General features: G+C 35.9%; 1 long non-coding RNA gene across 2 annotated transcripts in view; it reads left to right on the forward strand.

The window, feature by feature from the left end:
- Positions 1-23,228, forward strand: part of LOC127544351 (uncharacterized) — an 86,785-nt gene that overhangs the window by 45,432 nt on the left and 18,125 nt on the right. The window lies entirely within an intron of this gene.

Consider the following 23,228-nt stretch of genomic DNA (forward strand, 5'->3'; position numbering starts at 1 on the left):
TGCAGACAGGGCTTCACAAAGTTTCCATGCTGATTTCTTTCCATTTTATTTTCAATGTAGTCATTGACTTCCATGCGCAAATGGTCCTTGAATGGCTTGTTTATTTCAATATTAAGGGTCTGGAGATAGGCAGTCATTCCTGCAGGAATCATTACTTGATCTATTCTTCTCTGTGCAAGGAAGTTCTTCATTTCTTTAGCGCGGTGAGTGCTGGCTGAGTTCTTCTTTTATCCTCCATCATACCCCCTGAGTTCTTCTTTTATCCTCCATCATGCCCCCTGAGTTCTTCTTTTATCCTCCATCATGCCCCCTGAGTTCTTCTTTTATCCTCCATCATGCCCCCTCACTCCCGCTTACACACCGGGTTTTTATGTTGTCCTGCCTCAGCTCTCCTCCACGGCACTGCTCTCAATGGCGCCAGCAAGCAAATCACTGGGGAAGAACAGGATGACGCGTTCACTGCTGCAGCTCTGATTGGATTTAGCTCAGAGCGCGGCATGCATTTCACCCAGGGCGGGGGGTGGGGGTGGGGGAGGCGGTGCATACAGAGGGTACCGTAATGTAGCGTGTAGCGCAGGGGATCATCTTCACTACAGTAGCAATCTCAATAGGGCTTATTTTTGGGGGAGGGCTTATTTTAGAGGAATCTTACACAGTAAGGGAAGGACTTATTTTCGGGATAGGTCTTATTATCGGGGAAACACGGTAAATAGTATCTGGGCAGCTAAAATGGAAGAAATTTTGCTATTAGGAGCTCCTGCTGAAGCAAGATAAACTCATAAATCTCTCTGGGGTATCTTGAGAATCTGGAAGGGTAGGGATGTAACCAGCCTGATTCAGAACAAACCACTTTATCTCTAGGGCTGCCAGGTACAGATGGATAACAAGTTGGATCTAGAATGGAAAAGGAGGACAAAAAGAAGGCTGGATTACCTTCAGAAAATTGCAAAGCTCTTTGAATGACCCATAAAAACAATGACCCTTCTTTTATTTATTTTAATCCATACAAATTTTATTTTTTTTATTCTTAGTTTTAAACCCAGTCTAAAAAAAAAGAATATTTTCACACACAGCAGAGTACGAAAAAGAGCATATGAACTGATTCAGTAGAAGGAATCCTGGCCCTATCACACAGCCCTATTCAACAACAAACACCAGAGAGAAAACTTCTAAGCTAAAGACCCTGTCTCTGTTCACTTGTTTTCCCATTGCATTGGGACTTCTGGCTGATTTTTGCATGTAGTTCTGAAGCTGTAGTTTTTCACTTAGTTTTTTGAGCATTATTTGTTCTGGTGCAAACCTCAAGCTTTTGCTAGACAATAGCAGTGGGGAGGTAGGCCTTTATCTTGGCAGGAAGTTATGGCCTATCTTTTAACACCCTGTTTTGTTCAACATTGTGATTTGACATTGAAACACAGAGCATATCAGTACTCAAAGAATTTTTTGAAAATACCATATAGACAGTAGCAATAGACAGGTGCATAGCAGGTATAAGCAGCACATCAACAAATAACCAATGAGGAACTATGAAGAATAATAATTAAAGATGCCATTTGGGAAATGTATGATAGAAAGAGAAGATGTTTTTGTCAGAGGCCAAAATTTGGATTAGATACTATGGCTTTGTTTTCTTGTTATTTTAACAAGAAATCATGTTTAATTTTTTACAATACTTATACTCTGGGCTCTATAATGCTCTTTCTCTCTCCCCATTTTCCTTCTTTCCTTTCCTCCATCTGTGGGAAGGATTCTTAACCTGGGATTTATGAACTTAAAAAATATTTTAGTAACTGTATTCTAACATGATTCATTCTACTTATTTTATTTTACATATTTTCTTGGCACATAGCTGGTCACATATTTACCCTTCCAGATTCTCAAAATACCCCAAAGAGGTTTATGAGTCTCTTTATTTACTGCTTTAGTAGGAACTCCTAATAGCAAAATTCCTCCTATTTTAATTATCCAGAGACTATTCACCACTTAACACGAAGTAACTTTTACAAAGGAATATGTAGCTCACAGATATAATAAAAATAGATGTTCAGTATCTATCTAAACATATCAATATCCAGCCCCTTGCCCCTACCCCAACTTCTTAGGGGAGGATTATGGGTAAAATGAAGCTCATTTCCAATGGAGCATGGAGTCCATCTGATAGAGGCTTAATTAGTTTGTATTTGTTTGTGGGCAATGCATTAAGATGCTCCATAAGCTTCATGGACTGCCAAGGGTCCATGACAGAATAAAAGTTAGGAATACCTGAGCTATACTAGCAAAAATCTTCCTTTTTAGCACAGATAACATAATCTTAATTCTGAAAAAATGGAGTATTGTATAGGGTAGTGGATATGTCCTAATTGTACCTACTCTGAGTAAAACTTGGTATAGAAGAGACATCTCTGGTGGTGGGGAAGGAAAAAGGGAGGGAGAAAGCAGAGGTTAGAGGAACAAAAAGCTTTGGCACCAGATTTGGAGGCAGATATCAAGTATAATCCTCCCTAAGAACCAGTCTTGGGGAGGCAGGAAGATAAACAAAGTTCCATGGAGCCGACAAAAGTTGTGCTCACTTCTCAAACTCTGACTGCAAAGGTATCTGTCAGGATGACTGAGAGAGAGAGAGAGAAAGAGAAAGAGAGAGAGAGAGAGAGAGAGAGAGAGAGAGACAGACAGACAGACAGACACTATGGGTGTTGGGTTCTCTGCAAGGCAGGGCGATTATTATATTCATTCTCCATTTCTCTCAGACAGAGCCAGTTTTCAATTCAAGGCATAAAGGCCAGCAGAAGAGGAAATTTTCTGCTGGCGATGTGTTGATAGAAGCTATTATGTCCATCATAAATGTAGGCATGATATCAGCCCAGAGTCCCAGAAGCGGGAATTTTGCCTACTCCAAGGATCTTGGGAATTCCTATCCTGTCTCTCTGTGTGAAATTTTTCTTTCGTTCTTATGGCTCTGGGCTCATTCCTAGGGCAGATTTTCTAGTTCTATGTTGAGAAACATGGAGTCATCTATCTGATAGAGACTTAATCAGTTTGTATTTGTTTATAGGCAATGGAATAAGAATCAGAGGACCAACCAGAGCTGGTTGGATCACAGTGGATATGAAGTAGTGATAAAGGCTGTTAGTTGAGCTTGTTTCTGAAGTTCCCACTGACCCCATTATTGAGAATCCCCAGTAGAAGAATAAAAATGAATAGTGATGACCTAGTAGTCAGTGACAAAGAACACTTTAGAATATCTGAGAAACAGAGAATTTGGTTGAAAATAATTCAAAGACCTGCTTTGAGAAACGAGTTGGGGATATCTGACTAATAATCAGGGCATTCTCTGTAGATATGAACTATCCTTTAGTTTTTTTTACCTAAATACCAATTTTTATCAGGGTTCAGAAGTACAGGGATCCCCAAATATATAATATTGGGGTTCCAGACTGGTGTCACAGGTGTCCTAAACGTATTTGGAAGTTTAGATAATTTCTAAGTCAAGAGGAAAAGTTTTATTATAACTGTAACACTAATTAAAACAAGCTATATTCTAAGAGAGGAAGAGAGCAAAGAGCAAGAGGCAAACAGGTAAATTTATAGGAGTTAAAGATTACAGAACAAAAAATAGAACAGGGTAAATGACATCATGAGACTGGAATCAATATGATTGGCTGGAAGTTTGGTAATAGGGGCTAACAACGACCCCCCTTGCTCTGTTCACAAAACTAAGAAGTGCTTATTGTCTAAGTCCAGATGTGAGATAGCAGCCCAGACTCTTGGATGACAGACAAACCAGACATCCTTGAAGAATAGCTTAGTGGAATAAAGATATCAGGCCCAACTCCCTTTATTTCACACACATTTTCCAAGTTTGTGCCACATCATTCCCAAGAGCAAAAATCCTAAAATATTCTGACATCTGGACTACTATCATTCTCAAGCCTAGACAACCTAGGGGTTTCTTGAAAAATATTGGGGTATCTATTACTATTGAGGTTTCTGCTATTTCATTGTGAACAATTGGGTGAATACAACCTGCATTTATTAAAGCATTTTATAGTTAATGAAAGGATTTTCTGGTCATAAATTCATTTGATCTTCAAAACAAATGTTCAAGGAGAATAATACAATTACTATTAATCCCATTTGACCAAAGAGACAACAGAAGCTCCAATAAGTTAAGTAACTTATTCAGTGTCAAAGAACATATCTGGAACTTATACTGTACACAGATCTTTTGACTCCAGAGCTAATGTTCTTTCCATTAGACACATAAGAAATAAGAATGATTTTATTTTTCCTTTGACTCTGGAGCCAGTGGAACTCTTGGAATTTATTTCCTTCTCTCTTTCCTCTTTCCCACCTTTCCTTTTTTCCTCCTTCCTTTTTCTTTCTTTCCCCTCCTTTCTTCCTTCCTTCTTTATTTTTCTTTCTTCTGTTTCCTTTTTTTACTTTTTGCCCTCCTTCTCTCTCTTTTCCTTCCTTTCTTCCTTTTTTCTTCCTTCCTTCTTTTTTTATTTCTTTCCTTCCTTTCTTCTTCTAGAAGAACAAGTAGAACCAGTAGTCATCTTTAAAAGGTAATTTGATGCCTTTCATTGACTGTTGTAGTTACTGTTTCTGTGAAACAAACATATTAAAAACCAAACACTTTGCCCCCCCATGAACGATTTTTATCATTGTTATTTAAAATTATAGTTTATAAAGAACTAAGAGAAAATCCAGTATCTCCTTTCTCTAGCTCCAATTACCTACAGCCCCCATAAGTAATCCCATATGAGGGTAGGGAGAGTGAGAGCATTAGGTTTGCCAGACAAAGTAAGGTTGGCAGACTTGCTTCCTGTGTTTTTTGTTTTTGCTTCCTGTTGCAGATCAGTTGGAAGCAAATAACTTTTGCTTTTTTGGGAACAAATTTGAACTCATCCCAAGAGCAATGGAGAGTGGATTGTCCCCCTGACACTATCATCAGACTTACTCTTGTTGAACTTTCAAGATTCTTTCTTCTCAACTCTATCACCTTGAAAAAGATAAATTACTCATTTTTCTCTTGCAAGCTTGTGTCCCATGATATGCAAGGCTGAAATAGCTGACATTTATATAGCACTTAAAGATTGCTTCATCTCATAGAGTCAGCTGGTGCCAGAAAGACCTGTTCAAATCCAGCTTCAGATATTTAATAGCTATGTGACTCCAAACAAATCACTTAACCTCTATTTGCCTCAGTTTCCTCAACTATAAAATGGGGATAAAATAGCACTTCCTTTGCAGAGTTGTTTTGAGCATCAAATGAGATACTATTTGTAAAAATGTACTTAACAGAGAGCCTGGCACGCAGGCAACTATATAAATGCTTATTTCTTTCTCTTTCCTTCATAATAATCAGTAAGTATTTATTAAGCTTTTACCATATGCCAGACAGACACTGTTCTAGACACTGAAGGTATAAATACAAAAAAAAAAAAAAAAAAAAAACAAAACAAAACACCCTCCTCTAAGGGAGATTATATTTTCTCACTTTGCAAGATTGAAATTAGAATTATTGTAATACCTTCTTAATTGAAACTTGAAGAGATGAACTGGTTTGCCCATGATAATACAGTTAGCTAATATCAGTCTAAATCTTTTCTGGCTCCAAGTTCAGGATGCCATCTAGTTTGTCATATTCCTGGTTTATAATTATAACTAAGAGGGAATAGCTACTATTATGCCCCATTTTATAGAGGAAGAAACAGGTTGAAAAAGCTTAATTGATTTATAGCTAGTAACTGTCTCAGACAGGATTTGAATTTAGGTTTCCAAGTGTAGCATGGTATTCACTATACTACCTATCTGCCAAAAGCATTAAGGAAATGAAAAAAGAAAGAAAGAAAAAAAAGAAAAAAAAAAAACCTGTGCTAAGCTCAGCATTCAACATAATTCATTTTGATTTAAGAATTGCAGAAGCCATAATGGTTTTGGAAAGTTCTTCCAAGTAAGTTCATATTTCTAAAGTGCTTAGCACAGTGCCCAGCCCCTATTGATACTTTATAAATGTCTTTCTCTTTCCTTTCCCATTGAGAAAGAAATGATTTAATTTAAAAGTTATAAAATGTGTACCAAAGCAATATAAACCTACATATGTCTATACACTCATGTCTCCCTCCAAAGTTATTTTGATTGAATAAGTAATTATGTTTTTATAATGTTTTATAGTTTTCAAAATATCTGCATATACACTGTTTCATTAAACATCCTTCAGGTTGGTAACCTTCCAGTTCCCAATCCCACAAGAACTGGATTGTGCTTTCCAATTATAACCTGCCCTTCCTAGTTTGCAACTTTATCTAGGAATGAAAGATGCATGATCCATTCTGATGGGCATGTTTGTAAGTGATAAAGGAAGTGCCCTTTCTTCCAGCCACCCAGCCCTACTGCTGTGACCCTGAGATAACTGCTCCCTGGGCCTCCATCCACCTATTTTAATTACACAGCCCTAACAACTCATGATAACCTTCCTTGTCCAGGGGTCCTACTGGTATTAGCCTTCCTTTAACTTTGCTTGGATGCATGCTGTTATCCTAATTATTCATCAACAAAGAAAGTGTATACAGCGAGATGAAGTTTCAAAATCCTATGGAATCACAACCATTGCGGGTTATTTTCCTGTGACATGAAGGAATTCCCTCTATAGAGAGATTCTTAAATTTTATTTTGGTGCCATGAAGCTTATGAACTCCTCAGAATAATATTTTTAAATGCTTATAATAAAATATATAGGATTATGAAGCAAACAAATTACATTGGAATAAGGATGTAATTTTTTTTCCCTCCCAAATTCTCTTAGAATCCCTTAGATTCCCTTAGAATCTATCCACAGATCCTTAGAGATTTCAGATTAAGAACTCTTCTCTATAGATAGAATCTGGGACAAGGGATTCCTCTTCATCTAGACTGTACTGGAACACTTCTACATTCTTTTTCCACGAATAATTGAATAATCCAATTTTCCATTGCTGGAAAATTCTAATTGTTAGAAAGTTTTTCTCTTTTGGGGGGAGGGGGGAGGGAAAGGCAATTACAGTCAAGTGACTTGCCCAAGGTCACATAGCTAGTAAGTGTTTGAGGCTGGAGTTGAATTCAAGTCCTCCTGACTCCAGGGCTAGTGCCCTTTCTACTTCACCACCTAACTATCCCACAATTTCCTTATATGAAAGCCAATTTTGTAAAATCATTCTTTCATGTAGTAGTTTTTATGATGTTTGAAAATAACAGTGTCTTCCCTTAATCTTTTCTTTTCCTGAACTAAACTTCAATGGTTCCTTCAGTTACTCATAAAATAGCATTTTGAGTAACCTCACTATCTTGATTGCCTTCCTGGTCTTTCAATTACTCTAATAAAATTCGTGGAATTGAATATAATTAGCTAGTTTGGGTCTGATCAAAACAGAGGGGAACTATTGGTTCCTCTGTTGAACCCTATAATTCTCTAATGCAGTTTAAGATTACATCACCTTTTTCAGTCCACTTCCTATTCTTGACTCATAAGATTGCAAAAATCCTTTAGTCTTTTTCATTTAAGTTCCCTTAAGCAAGGTCACCTTGCCCTTGTATTTGTGCTGTTGATCACAGTTTAAAATTTCGTCTAATCTTTATATTTTACAAAATTTGTTTTATAGAATTGTGTGATGTACATTATCTCGTTTAATTCTCACAACCTTCGATAATAACGAAAGAATTGCCAGTGATGACTCCCCTGACATAATTCAATCTCAAATTTATAGGACCTAGGACCATCAGACTTCTCTGACTCACAAGGTCATCTCTTATCTTAGACATATCTATGTCAGCATAGATATTTCACTTACTTGCCTAAAGATCAGGAGCCAATAGATGCAAAAGACATATTCTGTATTCAAGTTCAAGCTTGACTAGATAAGTTATGTGCTTTAGATGTCCTCTGCTCATGACTAAGAGAAAGCTGGGGTTAGGGTAGGATGTTAGAACAAACTGCCCTTTCTATGTCCCTCCTGAAAAGTAGCCTGAAGCAGTTCTGACATAATTGCTATCAGGAAAGGAAGAGAGAGGCAGAGGGAGTGGTTGCTCCTTTGGCTATGTCATTGAGTCACCCATTTTTTTCCTAGCTCTCTAGCTAAAAAGGGGAGTCTTCATCATTTCAAAATATGAACCCTTTAGCCTTGAGGCATAATGTCCAGAAGCAGAGCCCAAAACTATCACTTGCTCAACCAGAATCAGGAATGGTAACTCTAAGTATGTTCCATGGCATGGTTTCAATCCAACCTGGCAACAGCCTTTTTTTTTTGTTTTGTTTTGTTTTTTACAAGAGATGGCCTCTATAGAAAAGGGGAACATGAAAGGATATGTTTAGAAATGATGATGTTGTAAAAACAGAAAATATCAACAAAATAAAAATATTCCTTGTCTAGTTTCAAGTTATTCATTTGTATATGTGTCCAACTTCCCTTCATTTGAGTTTGAGTATCTTTTTCTGAGTTACTAACAGTTATAGTTCCTGAGGAGCACTCCTAGAGTATATCATATTTCTAGATTATTCAATCAGTTGTTTAATGGAAACATAAACCAAATAGTTCTGTGCAATGGTCAGTGACTAATTTTTATAACCCAGAGCAAAGATCATAATGACTTCTGTCACATAGTTTTAGAACCTAAAAGGGGATATTGAGAGGAGTTACTTGATTCTCTTTCTTTGTATCCTAAGCATATAGCAAGTGTTTAAGAGATGCTTATTGACTAATTGAATGATTTCTGTGTTTGGAAGTTCCCTACAATGATGAAAATTGCAATCCATCTAAGCCTCCCAATCCTATCCATGTCTCCTGTCAATGTCCTCCCATAAATTTTCGAAATGGAGTCTATTCAAGATAGCTTTCTTGATTTCTCTTGACACTTGAACCACACATTGGTTGTCTCACCACATAGCCTTCTACTTACCTTTGGCATCTTTCCCTTCTTTAGACACTTTTAAAATTTCTATCCTAATTCTCCTCCCTGATTTTCTCGGTAGTGCCACAGAAAGCTTACTCTAGCCCTGAACTTTGCACACTAGAAATACCCTCTATCTTGCTGTGTTTGTGATTGGTTGGTTCCCCCAAGAACTTCCATTTTTAATAAGCATGTTCAGATCAGCTATGTCTTAATTCCTCTCCAGGACTCCCTACTGCACTTTGGACTTTTCCTACAATGACCTCGTGCCAGGTACCTCCCCCCTCACCATTCCTGCTTTTCAGCTTACTTTTCTGTTGTCTTTTTCCATTAGAATGTAAGTTCCTTGAGCATAAGGCCTGATTTTCTTTTTGCTTATATTTGTATTCCAGTACTTAGCAGCTCCTGGTATATAGTAAGTTCTTAATAAGTAAATGCTTATTGATTTTTTGACAAATACCTTAAGCCAATCCCTCAATGCCTTCATGGTTGTGTTTCCTCCAGGTTGAACTCCTAGTATGTTATTTGGTCTAATCATTTGCTTCTCTCGTCTTTGCTCTCTTTGGAATAATTTCTTCTTCCTCTTCCTCTTCCTTTTCTTCCCCCTCTTCACTTCCTTTTCTTCCTTTCTCCTCCTCCTTTTCTTTCTCCTCCTCCTCCTCCTCTTCCTCCTTCTCCTCTCTTCCTTCTCCTTTTCTTTCTCTTCCTTTTCTTCCTCCTACCCTTTCTCTTCTTCCTCCTTCTCCTCCTTCCTTCTAACTTTAACATAACTGTTAAACCTCAGGTATGGTGACTCCATTCACTTTGTGGGTGAAATTAATTATAAAAATCACGGTAGATCTTTTATTTGTATATTGTCTTCCTTTTATTTGCATCCTTAAACCTTCATTTGGTTGTTTTCATCAGCTTTGAGGACTTCAACAGATGATGACTTCATTTAGTTGTTTTTCTTATTTCTCTTTTTTGCAGTTTAAAAATAGATTTTAATTGATCATTTGTTTTTATATCATTTATATTTCCCTCTTCCCTTTCCCCTTTCCCCTCTTCCTGGAAAGCTATCTCTTAAAATAAAGAATTTTTTAAAAAGAGAAAAAAAGAAAAAATCCAGCAAAATGAATTATTACATTTTAAAATTATATACAATATTTCATATTCACCTGCCTACCCTCAATCTCTATAAAAGATAGAGGGGATGTCTTCTTATGTCCCTTTGAGGCCACATCCTTGATAATTTTGTAACATTTACTTCTGTTTTATGCTTGCTGTTCTTTCCACACACATTATTGTCATTGTTGTTTATTATTATCTTTACTCTTCTTACTTCACTTTGTATTAGTTTATGTAAGACTTTTCATAAGTCTCTGTATTTGTCTTATGGATTTATTTCTACAGCATGGTAATATTCCTTTACATTCATATAACACAGTTTGGCCATTTCCAAATCAATGGTCATGGATTTTGTTTCTTGTTCTTGGCTACCACAAAAAGTACTGCTATAAACATTTTGCTGTATGTGCAATCTTCCTTTTTGGTAATGATCTTTTTGGAGCAAATGCCTAGCAGTAAATCTCTGGGTAAAAAGAGTATGGAAATTTGCATAATCCAAATTACTTTCCAGAATTGTAGTATCAATTCACAGCTCCACCACCAATGCATTAGAATTCCTATCTTTCCGCAATTTTTTCCATCACTGTCTATTTCCATTTTTTCAACTTTGTCAACTTACTGGGTCTCAGGTAAAACTTGGGATTCTTTTGATTAGTATTTTTCAGATTATTAGTGACTTGCAACATTTATATAAAGTTATTAGTAGTTTGCAACTTCTTAAACATTCTTTGATTTTGCCCTGTATGATTTTATGAAGTGAAATTATTTATAACTTTTTATCATTTTTCTCCATAAGATTTTACAAAGGAGTTGCCCTTAGCTGCCACTAAGTAGCATTTAGGACCTTTTGGTCTTCTCTTTTGTCAATTGTAACACGTAGGTGGCCTGAAAGTTGAGAAGACCTGAGTTCAAAATTGGCTTCAGAGTCTTATTTACTGTGTGACTCTGCTTAATTTCTGTCTGCTTTATTTTCTTCAATTATAAAACAGGGATAATAGCATCTACCCTCCAAGGTTGTAGTAAGGATAAAATGAAATATTTGTAAAGCACTGGGCAGAGTGCCTGGAACACAGTGGGTCATATAATACACTCTTCTTGCTTTTCCTTTCTTTTCTTGTGTATGAAAAAATGGAAATTGACATCCATTGCCCATCAATTGGAGAATGGCTGGGTAAATTGTGGTATATGAATGTTATGGAATATTATTGCTCTGTAAGGAATGACCAGCAGGATGAATACAGAGAGGCTTGGAGAGACCTACATGGACTGATGCTAAGTGAGATGAGCAGAACCAGGAGATCATTATACACTTCGACAACGATATTGTATGAGGATGTATTCTGATGGAAGTGGATTTCTCTGACAAAGAGACTTAACTGAGTTTCATTGGATAAATGATGGACAGAAACAGTTACACCCAAAGAAGGAATACTGGGAAATGAATGTGAACTATTTGATTTTTGATTTTCTTCCCGAGTTATTTTTACCTTCTGAATTCAATTCTCCCTGTGCAGTGGGAGAACTGTTCGGTTCTGCAAATATGTATTGTATCTAGGATATACTGCTACATATTTAACATATATAGGACTGCTTGCCATCTTGGGGGGGGGGGGGAGGAAGGAGGGAGGGGAAAAAACGAAACATAAGTGATTGCAAGGGATAATGCTGTGTAAAAATTATCCTGGCATGGATTCTGTCAATACAAAGTTATTATTAAATAAAAAAAAAAAAAAGAAATTGACATCCATGTCGTTTTTTTCTTTCATACAAATTATATTCTTCATCAATAATGCATTTAAATAGGTCAGATTGGAGTTGTTTTAACTGCAGGCAATGTATATGTACATGCATATAATTTCTTCTAGCTTTGTACCAGTTTTGATCTGTGCTGTAACAAGGCAGTGGTGTGACTGAGTTATTTATTATAACTTTGCAATTTTATTTGGTGCTTGCCATGTCCAACATCTATATCATTTCTTGAAGAAAGAAGAGTGATAGAATAATAATAATTGAAATGTATATAATAACATCTTAAGGTATGCAAAACATTTTTCTCAAAACAACTCTGCAGTGGAAATATTATAGAAATTGTCTTCATATTATCAGTGAGGAAACAAGTTTTGAGAGATCAAGGAACTTGCCCATAGTCATGTCATTAGTAAGTATTAGAGGCAGGATTTGAACTCAGTCTCTTGCTAACACCAAGTCCAATGTTCTTTTCAGTGTAAATTAAAGAATACAATGAGAGAAAATATCTGTTTTGTACCCTTAGTTATAAAGTCCATCATGAAAGCTGATTCAAGAATAAAGAAAGCTTCATCATGAAATTTGATATGGGGATGGAAAAAAAGAAAGCCTAGAGAATTAATCCTTCTGCAAAAGCCCAAGCTTGAGCAGCTGCTAAAAAACAGTCACATTTTCACACCTCCTGGTTTCTGTAAGAAGTTGAGAAAAGCTAAATTGTATTAGGTCTTAGAAAAGCTAAGGCCAACTCTGACAGAAATATACTAATTCATTTGACCAAAAGAAACATCATGCCATTCTATTTCCTTTGTTTTTCCTCCACTTCTCCTGGACCTTGAGCCATTTTGCTCTTCTCTTGGCTGTTTGCAAATTAAGCCTTGTACCCAGTATTGCTTTCAAGAGATATCATACTCAGTCCTTTTGTGATCTCAGACTCGTGAAAAGAGGAATAGATATATGCCCAGTTGGCAGTGAGATAAAAGATAAAGAAGAAGGGAATTGTTGAGGGGAGTGAATGGAGATCAAAACAATCTTTTCTCTCATGATTAAAATCTTTATTTTGTAATTCTGGCTCTAAATGGCTTCCCCTTCCATTGCAGGCCTGACCTCTGTAGCTATTGCCACTTGTATGGTTACTGCCTACTTTGACCCATTTTTTTGATAGCATGGAAGGGGATATTTTATAGTTTAGACAAACAGGCTTTGTTCTAGCATCATTAACTTGGCTAACCTTAATTGACTTTGATAGACAGACTATAAAATGCTCCATAGCATCAAAACAAAATATGAAACCAAACATTCTCAGTTTATTTTGCGATCAAGACTTCTCTTTCCCAATCATTAGGTCTATGATTGACTTATTTTTACCACTTTGATTTTGATGGTCTAGAAAGATGGCACTCAATATCTGATATATTTTTGGCCAAAAGCAGTTTATGACTCACTAAGCATTTGGTACAACCATACTATACTATACTATACCAAAAGTTAAACCAAAACCAAATCTGGCCCTTGAATTCTTTTTTTGTTTGTTTGTTTGGTTGCTGAGGTAGTTGGAGTTACTTGCCCAGTGTCACACAGCCAGAAAGTGTTAAGTGTCTGAAGCTGACTTCAGATCCTCCTGGACTCAGGTCCTCCCGATTTCAGCACTGGTTCTCTATTCACTGTGCCATCTAGCTGCCCCCACCCTTGAATTCTTAAAAAAACAAAACAAAACAAAAAACATGGTTTCACTTATATGGGTACTTCCTTAACCAAAAATAAATGAAACCTTTACTGATGGTATCACAGGAGCTGCTGTGGCCAAAAAAAAAAAAAAAAAAAAAGTCATTTTTATATTCTATTAGTGAGTTTCTTCAGATTTTTCTGTGCAGATGTTCAGATAATAGACATGCAATCTGTTGCTAGATATATAAAAAACTCTATCAGGATCTGAATAGCTGAAGGTTATGCTTCATTGGAATAGTCTTTGAGGACCTAGAGTCCCTCCATACAACAACAATAATCTTATTCATAAATGGTAATTGTGTAGTGCTTTAAAGTTTTTGTTTTGTTTTTGCATCATGCTTTCCATATATTTTTCATCTGAGCCTCAGGATCCTGGGAATTAGATGGTATAGGTATAACAGTGATTATTATGATCCCCCATCTCCTGAAGATCAGGTCTGTTGCATTTCCTCCAGAGTTTACTGAGGTTTGGAGGGTGTTTAATCTTCCATTATTTCAAGCCCATATCGATTGTGCTTCTCAATTTTAGGGGTCCAAGCAACACAGTTCCATTTAACCCACATACCAGTCAGATTAGCTTTTACAAAGGAATGTTTATTTCAAAGGATAGTAAGAACAAATGTTTTTCCTATCAATGATAGGGGCATAGTTCTTCTTACGCTCCTTTGGCCTCTAGGGAGACATTCATAGGAGATACACACACACACACACACACACACACACACATATATTTTTGCTTTGCTGTACAGTATTAAAGCCACCAAATTCCAAGCCCAGAGATTGTCAGAAATGTGCTGGTACCAACTTTAACCAGCTTATGAAACCTGATTGTTAAATTTTCAACATGAACATTTATATCTCAGAAACCAACAAATCAGGTCTTGATTTATTGTTTTATTAATTATTAATCTTAAAAGTGTTACAAATGTAGATTAAACTTAAAAATATATGTTTACTATATTGGGGAGGAAGTGGAACACAGACAAGGAGTAGAAGCCTGGTTGTTAAACAATTCCCACTCCTATATTGCTTGAACTCAGGAACAGTATAGTAGAAAGCTCAGAAAATGAAGTTATAACTCAACTGGAGGCATGGTAGCTCTAAGGCTAATGATGATGTTGATGATGATGATGATAAAAAAGTACAAATCTTTACATCTATTATCTCATTTGACCTGAAAATACCCTAGCTCCCTGAGTTTGTATGTGGATACCTTGATTTCTCAGAGTTTCCTGTCTGAAAATGTAGCAATATCCTAGGCTCCAGGTCACTACATTTCAAGAGTCTAAGTCTGGGTTCCATTCCCTTCACCTAGAACTGAAAAGGAATAATGAAACAAGACTAAAATTTCAAACTCATTTCTCAGGGCCATAATGTCTACTGGGAAGGGGAAGATGGCCCTTCTCCCATCTAAATTAATGCATGATGCCCTTGCTGTGGGTGAATGAGAATTTTATTTCTGGATGCTACTAGAAAAAAGACATATATGATTTATGCCTCAGTCAAGTAGATTTAAAGATGAATTCAGTTCTGACATCATCTATGTTTGTAGGCTTCTCCCAGAAGCCAGTTCCTATATCTCCAAAGGGTCCTTACATCTTAGGTTATCTAGGTATGAGTCAAACCCTATTGCACAGGTTTGATCATCCCTATTTCACAGATAAGAAAATAGATTTAGACAGTTAAAGTGACTTAGATCTTTCTGACCCTAATCCAAGGAGTCAGTCTTTCCACTATACCATGCATCATATTCAATAGCTTAAAAAAAAAAAAAAAAAAAAAAAAGGATCACTTTTTCTCAAGGTGATTCTGTCCTACAAATAACTATCATATATTTTACTCATTGTCATGGCTTCTTTGGACTTTGTTGCAAAGAACTATGATACAACATAGTTTTATTGGCATTCATATAACCTCCTCAATTCTTTTGCCAAAGACATATCAACATTGTAACTCGAATACAGGAGAGTGAATTAAAGATTTATTGGGAGTATTCATTTAAAGCAACTTTACTTGCCTGTATTTGTTGGCTTGAGTTTAAAAACTCCATCATTGTTTAAATAGGGATAGTGCTAAGTTTGCATGACTTTGAAAAAGCAATAGTAACCTCCGGTATTAACCATCCCATATGGTATTGAGGTGCAAAGTCTTGGCCCTTTAGCCCTAGTGGTAATGTCTCTAAGATATTTAAGTCCTTTCATTTTTTTTCTCCATTTTGAAGGATTGCTTAAGACTTTTGTGGGAATTAGGGAGGCATAAGGAAGGAAGACTCTTTCATACTTGTATTCATTCCTTGCTGTAGTCTTCTCTGTTCAGAAGTCCTTGTAAATTCTCAAGTTTTATAATTAGAATGTTTTCTCAATGATTCAACTTAATGGCTGTGCTAAATACATAACAAGAACTTGGTAAATATTTGTCTAAAGTATAAATGAACTACTAAAAGACTAGTTTGTTAATGGATGAGTCTTTCCTTATACAATATGTCCCAAAAGTTTTAGTGTAATCTTAATCTTTTAAAACTTGAGTTATTAAAACTTAAGTGTTCACTAAAACTTTTTAGGACATCATATATAATTGAAAGTAAGATCTGGCAGAAGTAAGGCAAACAAAACACTTTAATTTGGTCATCTCTAGTAAGTGTTCTTGGGCAGCATCCTGGAGGGGAGAATTAGTAGAAGAAAACTGTATTTTTCTTTTCTCTTCTTTTCTTTCTTTCTTTCTTTCTTTCTTTCTTTCTTTCTTTCTTTCTTTCTTTCTTTCTTTCTTTCTTTCTTTCTTTCTTTCTTTCTTTCTTTCTTTCTTTCTTTCTTTCTTTCTTTCTTTCTTTCTTTCTTTCTTTCTTTTTGCTGAGGCAATGGGGTTAAGTGACTTGCCCAAGGTCACACAGCTAGGCAGTGTTAAGTGTCTGAGGCTACATTTGAATTTGGGTCCTCCTGACTTCAGGGCTTGTGCTCTATCCATTGGGCTACCTAGCTGTCCCAAACTGTGTTTTTCACCCTTTCAGCTCTTTTGCTTGTTGACTCCCACAGCTTCTACTTCTATTTGTTGAAAAAGGAGAAGAAAATTGAGGATGAGAAGGATAGGGCTCTTTCTCATTCTCCTTAACTCTTTTAATTTTTCTTAAAAAATATTTTGTCTGGTTAGTTGTGAACATAGTTGTGAACATATCCTGGGAGGTGCCTTTGGAAAAAACTCCATTTGGAAAAAGCTGAGACAAGTTTAGATTCAATTGCCTAATGATAGTGAATCAGTGGATCTATGCATCCCCCTACCCCTCCAGGTTCTCTTCTCAGGCATATACTTTCTAGGTTTTTGCTGAGTGAGGTGCCAGGAGCCAAACCCTTTATAAAACTATTAGTTGTGCAAAGTCATTAGCCTTTTTAATAGTTTTTCTTGCTGTCTGTCAGCAGGGTTGGGTTTGGAAAATTTGCCAAAAGTTTTCAAACTCCACCTAAATACAAACTCCCAGTCTTGTCTCAATAGTTTGGAAAAGACAGAGAAAAATCTACAAAATACTTAGAAAGAACAATGAAAAAGAAATAACATAGTGTCTTAAACATGATCAATACTTCAAGTTTATATGTGTGGGTATATGTTTGTATATATACATATACATACATACACATACATAATTAGATTTCATTGATAACTAAGTCATAAATCTTTACCTAAGTAACTCAGTTAAATGGAATAATGTATAAGGGAAGCTAAATGGTAAAGTAGAGCCAGACCTGAAATCAGGAAGACTCATCTTTCTGATTTCAAATCTGGCCTTAGACACTTTCTGGCCAAGCCACTTAATCCTTTTTGCCTCAGTTTACTCATTTATAAAATGTGCTAGAGAAGGAAATGGCAAACCACTCCATTGTGTTTGCCAAGAAAAACCCAAATGGCGTCAAAAAGAGTTGGACGTGACTGAACAATGAATAACAGAATAAATGAGGTTATATGTGGCCATTAATTATTCTTCTTCAGTAGATTGTAAACACTTTAAGAATAAGGATTATTTCTATTTTGTTTATGTTTTGCCAGTATCTAGTACAATGCCTGGGACATAGTTTTTTGTGTTCAGCCATATGGTGGGCACCTAATAAAGACTTGTTGAATTGAATTGTTTAAGGTAGTTAGTTTTACTGTGTTCTGTTGTCATAGATTGTTCTACTAAGCTTGACCAATCATCAATAGCAAATATAAGCCCTTGGTTACCAAGGTGTTAGGGCAGTTAGGCTTTGATTTTTCTTCCCCCACAAAGCAGAGAATATAATCATAAAGTGTTAACTAGATGTTAAGCTAACCATAAACACATAGGCACTTCTTGGTGAACCCTTTATGAAGTGAGAACAATTTTCTTAACTGAATTGGGTTAGGCATGTTGAAATTGTTCATGTCCCTGGAGGTCTTTAAATAGCTAAGCCTACTATCCCTTAATTTAAGTGAGTAGAAGGATGGTTAGGTAATTAATGACAAATTCATCTCCAGTGGATTGTATGTTCCTGTGGATAATCTTATTGTCACTGAGTTTGAAACCCATGCAAACCCTTCTATTAATATCTTTCTGTAAATTCTCCAGAAAAGATACACTAACATACTAGGTAGTACAGTAGATAGACTACTGAACTTGGAAACAGGAAAAAAAAAAGTTCAAATGTGACTTTAGAAACTGTGTTTATCTAGGGCCAGGAAAGAATAGATACTTGTCGATTTTCTGGCTAAGTACAAAGAAATGAGGGAAGCATGTGCTTATAGAAAGGCAGCCTCATTTCTGGATAAAAAGAAGAAATTAAATAGACTATTGTCCTTTTTTTATGTATGTCAACTTGATGTTGGCTGAGTCATTATCACCCTTCTTTTGTAGCCACTTAGAAGATCTTTTTCTTCCTCATGTTAATACTGGATCCTAATTCACATAATAGGAAACAAGTTTTCAAAGTTGCCCATGTTCTGTATAACCCACCAGGAAGGGCACATCTGAACATGATCCTTACCTTATTGTCCAGGGCTCACATTGCATACATCTGTCTTTCCAAAGGAGATGTTAGCCCAATGACAGACTTTTTTTTTTTTTTTTTTAAGGCATATATAGATGGCTCAGTGGAGAGAGCACTGCCCCTGGAATCAGAAGGACCTGAGTGTCCAAATCCAGATCAGACACTTAAACACTTCTTTAGTATGTCTCTGGGAAAGCCATGTAACCCCAAATGCCTCAGGAAAAAAAAAAAGCACATAGCCAGCAAAATATGATGACCAACAACAATTCTAAAGAATTTATGATGAAAAATTTCTACCAAAAAAACTCACCCAAAAAGGTCACAAAGAGTCTTGCATCACTGAAATGATAAAACAATAAAAAAAATCACTTCTGGGGAAAGAACTGATAGAGTCTGAATGCATATTGAAATATACTTTTTAAATTTTCATTTTTTTTAAAATCTGTGTTTTCTTTTGCAATATAGCTCATATGGAAATGTTTTGCATGACCGCAAATGTATAATCTATATCAAATTACTTGCTTTTTCAAGGTGGGGGAGAAGAGAGAATTTGGAGCTCAAAATGAAAAAAAAAGTTAAAAATTTTTTTCAGATGCAATTGAGAAAAAATAAAAATTAAATGAAAAAATTTAAATGGCATATATAGCTGGGTAACTGATATCACTTGTGTTGAATCTATATTTCATCATATTAATCATTATCAATTAGCCATTAATCAGATTGAAATAGGTTTGATCAGCTAAACATCTAACTTTATTATCTTACTGCTTTTGGACTTCTAAGTCAAGCCTTCATGCTCTAGGAAACCCATCAAAGGGAAATGTCATTATCTTAAACTATTCAATCAATTTTTTACTCAAATCTCATCATTACATGATTGGATTAGAACTTGAAGACAGTCACAAATTCTAGCAAAGTATTTTTCCCATTTCTTCAAGTTCGTTGCTTTTGGATTTCTTTGGATTTCTTTATCATTTTCCTGAGCTTGGATACCTTCTTTCTGTCACCCCTTTTTAGTTTCTTTATTTGTGTATGTTTTTCCCCTATTAGATTGTAAAATCCTTGAGGGCAGGAATTGCTTTTCTTTTTCATTTATACTTGTGCCTGGCACATAATAAGTGCTAAATAAATGTCTATCGACTGACTAATGATTTCTTACATCTATAGATGTTTAAGTTTTATAACTTCCTTTCCTATTTGTGTACAAATTTAGTACATGCCATAGCTTGATGAGGTAGAAAGGGACTTTAGACAATAGTAACTGAATTCTGAGCTTTATGTTCAAAGATTAAAGCATTAATGCCCTTACTTCAAAATCCCAGGACAACCAACTTAATTACAAATACTATTAAATAAGATTTGAGTGGCTATCAAAAAGCTTGTTACTTCACTGGCAAAATAAAACATACAAAGAGCTTCAGACTCCGGAGGAGATAAAGACTTCCATGCACAAAAGTCAGTCTGACAGTGGGGTAAGAGCTGGTCTTAGAGAGCCAGGTTTAATTACTACTTCTTATACATATGGGCTGTTTGAGTTAGGAATCAATCACTTTAACTTCTTGGTGCCCCAGGGTAATTTTTAAATATTTTTAAATTGCAAAAAATTTGCTGGTCTTCCTTGGTAGTAATTTTCTCACTAGGAATTCACTACAACCGTGAAATAACCTAAACAACCCCACCCCCACCCCCACCTCCCTCACACATTACATATTTATATACAAATGAGGATCTCTATTAGTGTTGGTGTGAGTGCTTTCCATTTATGTCACTGCTCCCTGTTTTTCCAGTCATAATTGTCTGGAGCAATCCTGTTCGAGTTTGTAAATGGTGAATCATGCTGAATAATGACTCAGGTCACAAAGTAAAAACAAAGATACATATTAGATTAAAGTACCTTGGATATTTCTCTTCAGAGCTTAACACTCAGGGCATAGTTATAGTGGTAAGTACAAAATGTCCTTATTCCAGGGCTTCTTAACTTTGTTAATGTCATAGACCACTCTGGCAGATTGATCAAGTATATGGACCAAGCTCTTCTCAAAATGTTTTTAAATGCTAAAGATTAAATAAATAGGATTTTAAAGGAAACTGATTATATTGAAATAACACATCAAAATTTTCTTAAAAACAAGTTCATGGACTTTAGGTTAAGAGCTCTTGTCTTAAACTAATTTTCTGATGAAACCTTGAAGAACTAGTTAAGCAGTTCTGAGAAACCCTAAATTCTCCAAAGCTTTTGCAAAAGATACAAGCACTCTGCAACAATACTTTAAAAAGTATTTTCAAACAACCCTGCTTCAGCTTCACTTTTGAGTAGGATTCAGAATTTCATTAAGTCTTGCATTGGATAATCTTTCAATTTTTGAGAGTCAACAGGACTAATGAAACCTATATGAAGAATTTGTGAAAGTAGGAGCAGTTTACAGAGCTTACATACTTTTTTCCTTTTTTTTTTTTTTTTTAAACTCCTCATATGGTAGATTTAATAGATAAACTACATGGGATGTCCACAAAATCCTACTTTCATTTCTTTTTCTTTTCTGTTTATTTTTTTAAAAAAGAATAGAACAAAGACAGAAAAGGAAAATAAAATACAACAGAATATTATCATATATGCCCAGCAGAACATCAGGGAAGATTCAAAATATATAAAAATAAATTACCAGTTCAAGAAAGAATATATAATAGTAGAAGAAATTATATTCATGACTAACCATCTTTTCTTTGCTTTCTTGTATGTTATTCTTTTGTTCTTTGCTTCATACTTTTTTTTTTTACTTTATTATTTTTTCCTTTTATCCCTCCTTTCCCCTCCCCCAAGCAGCCTATAGTTAAGCGCAGATATATTTATATTTACGTATATAGATATACATATACAAACACATACACATACCCCAACCACATACATATATTACACACACACACACACACACACACACACACACACATTCATACCCACCCACAGACCTTCACCTATATCTATATACACATATATATAGAACAACATGCATACACATCTACATATACTCATATACACATTCATATATATTTATATATATATATATACATACACATGCATTTACATCCACATGTAAACATGGATCTAAAACAGTATTAGTATGGCTCACATATAATATAGATTTTTCTCTATTGAATCTTTGTTTGACTTGGTCTAAGATCAATGATCTTAGCTGTACTTTTTTTTCCTAGTAAATTCTAGTCCTGATCCTTGTATTTACCGTGTTTCCCCGATAATAAGACACTATCTTATTATTTTTTTGGACAGAAAAACACCAGAGGGCTTATTTTCAGGGGAGGGCTTATTTTAATGAACATTGACAGCAATTTTAATAAACAGGTAAATGTGAACAAAAAAAAGTACCTTTATTCAATAATGATCATGTCATCTTCTTCAACAACATCGTCATAAGTGTCCATACCCTGAATTCTGTCCTGGATGTCTTGCACCTCTATTTCCTTCAGAAGAAGTGGACCCAATCTGTCATGTCCAGCAATATAGCTCTCTTTAAATGAACATGTCTTGTCCAGGTAACCTGCTCATAGTGCCTTGGCGACACAGCTATCAGTAATTTTATCCCATGACTTCTTCACCCAAGTCACGACTTATTGCAGACAGAACTTCACAAAGTTTCCACGCTGATTTCTTTCCATTCTATTTTCAATGTAGTCATTGACTTCCATGCGCAAATAGTCCTTGAATGGCTTGTTTAGTGCAATATCAATCATTCCTGCAGGAATCATTACTTGATCTAGTCTTCTCTCTGCAAGGAAGTTCTTCATTTCTTTAGCGTGGTGAGTGCTGGCTGAGTTCTTCTTTTATCCTCCATCATGCCCCTTTTATCCTCCATCATGCCCCCTGAGTTCTTCTTTTATCCTCCATCATGCCCCTTTATCCTCCCATCATGCCCCCTCACTTACGCTTACATACCGGGTTTTTATGTTGTCCTGCCTCAGCTCTCCTCCATGGCACTGCTCTCAGTGGCGCCAGCAAGCAAATCACTGGGGAAGAACAGGATGACGTGCTCACTGCTGCAGCTCTGATTGGATGCAGCTCGGAGAGTGGCGTGCGTTTCACCAGGGGCGGGGGGGATTGGGGGGGACGGTGCATATAGAGGGTACCGTAATGTAGCGTGTAGTGCAGGGGATCACCTTCACTACAGTAGCAATCTCAATAGGGCTTATTTTCGGGGGAGGGCTTATTTTAGAGGAATCTTACACAGTAAGGGGAGGGCTTATTTTCGGGATGGGTCTTATTATCGGGGAAACATGGTATATATATCTCTTCTTTCCTACTCCTGCTAACTCTTCTGCTTTAATTCTGCTCCTTAACTTGCCTTGCTATTACTTAACCTCTCCCCACCTCACTCATGGATCCCTTCCTTGACTTCTTCTCCCACTCTTTGCTTTCTCCTATCACTCACCTCTCCCCCCTTATTTCTTTATAGATTGTGGGGAGTGCTATATCCTTCGTGGTATATATCTAGTATTGCTTATTTAATCCATTGCTGATATGAGTAGGTTTTCAGGATTATGAGTCTTCCTCCCTTCTCTAATGCTTTTGTATTTAATCTTCTTCTACACCTCATTTGTATAACATAATTACTATTTTTACCTTTTTTTTTTAAGTGTCAGATCATTGTTGATATCAATCTTAAACATAATTTCTATTTATGCATTTCTATTATGCATGTAAAAAACCCCAACAATATGTTCATG

Source organism: Antechinus flavipes, chromosome 1 (assembly GCF_016432865.1).
Source record: "Antechinus flavipes isolate AdamAnt ecotype Samford, QLD, Australia chromosome 1, AdamAnt_v2, whole genome shotgun sequence".
Lineage (NCBI taxonomy): Eukaryota > Metazoa > Chordata > Mammalia > Dasyuromorphia > Dasyuridae > Antechinus > Antechinus flavipes.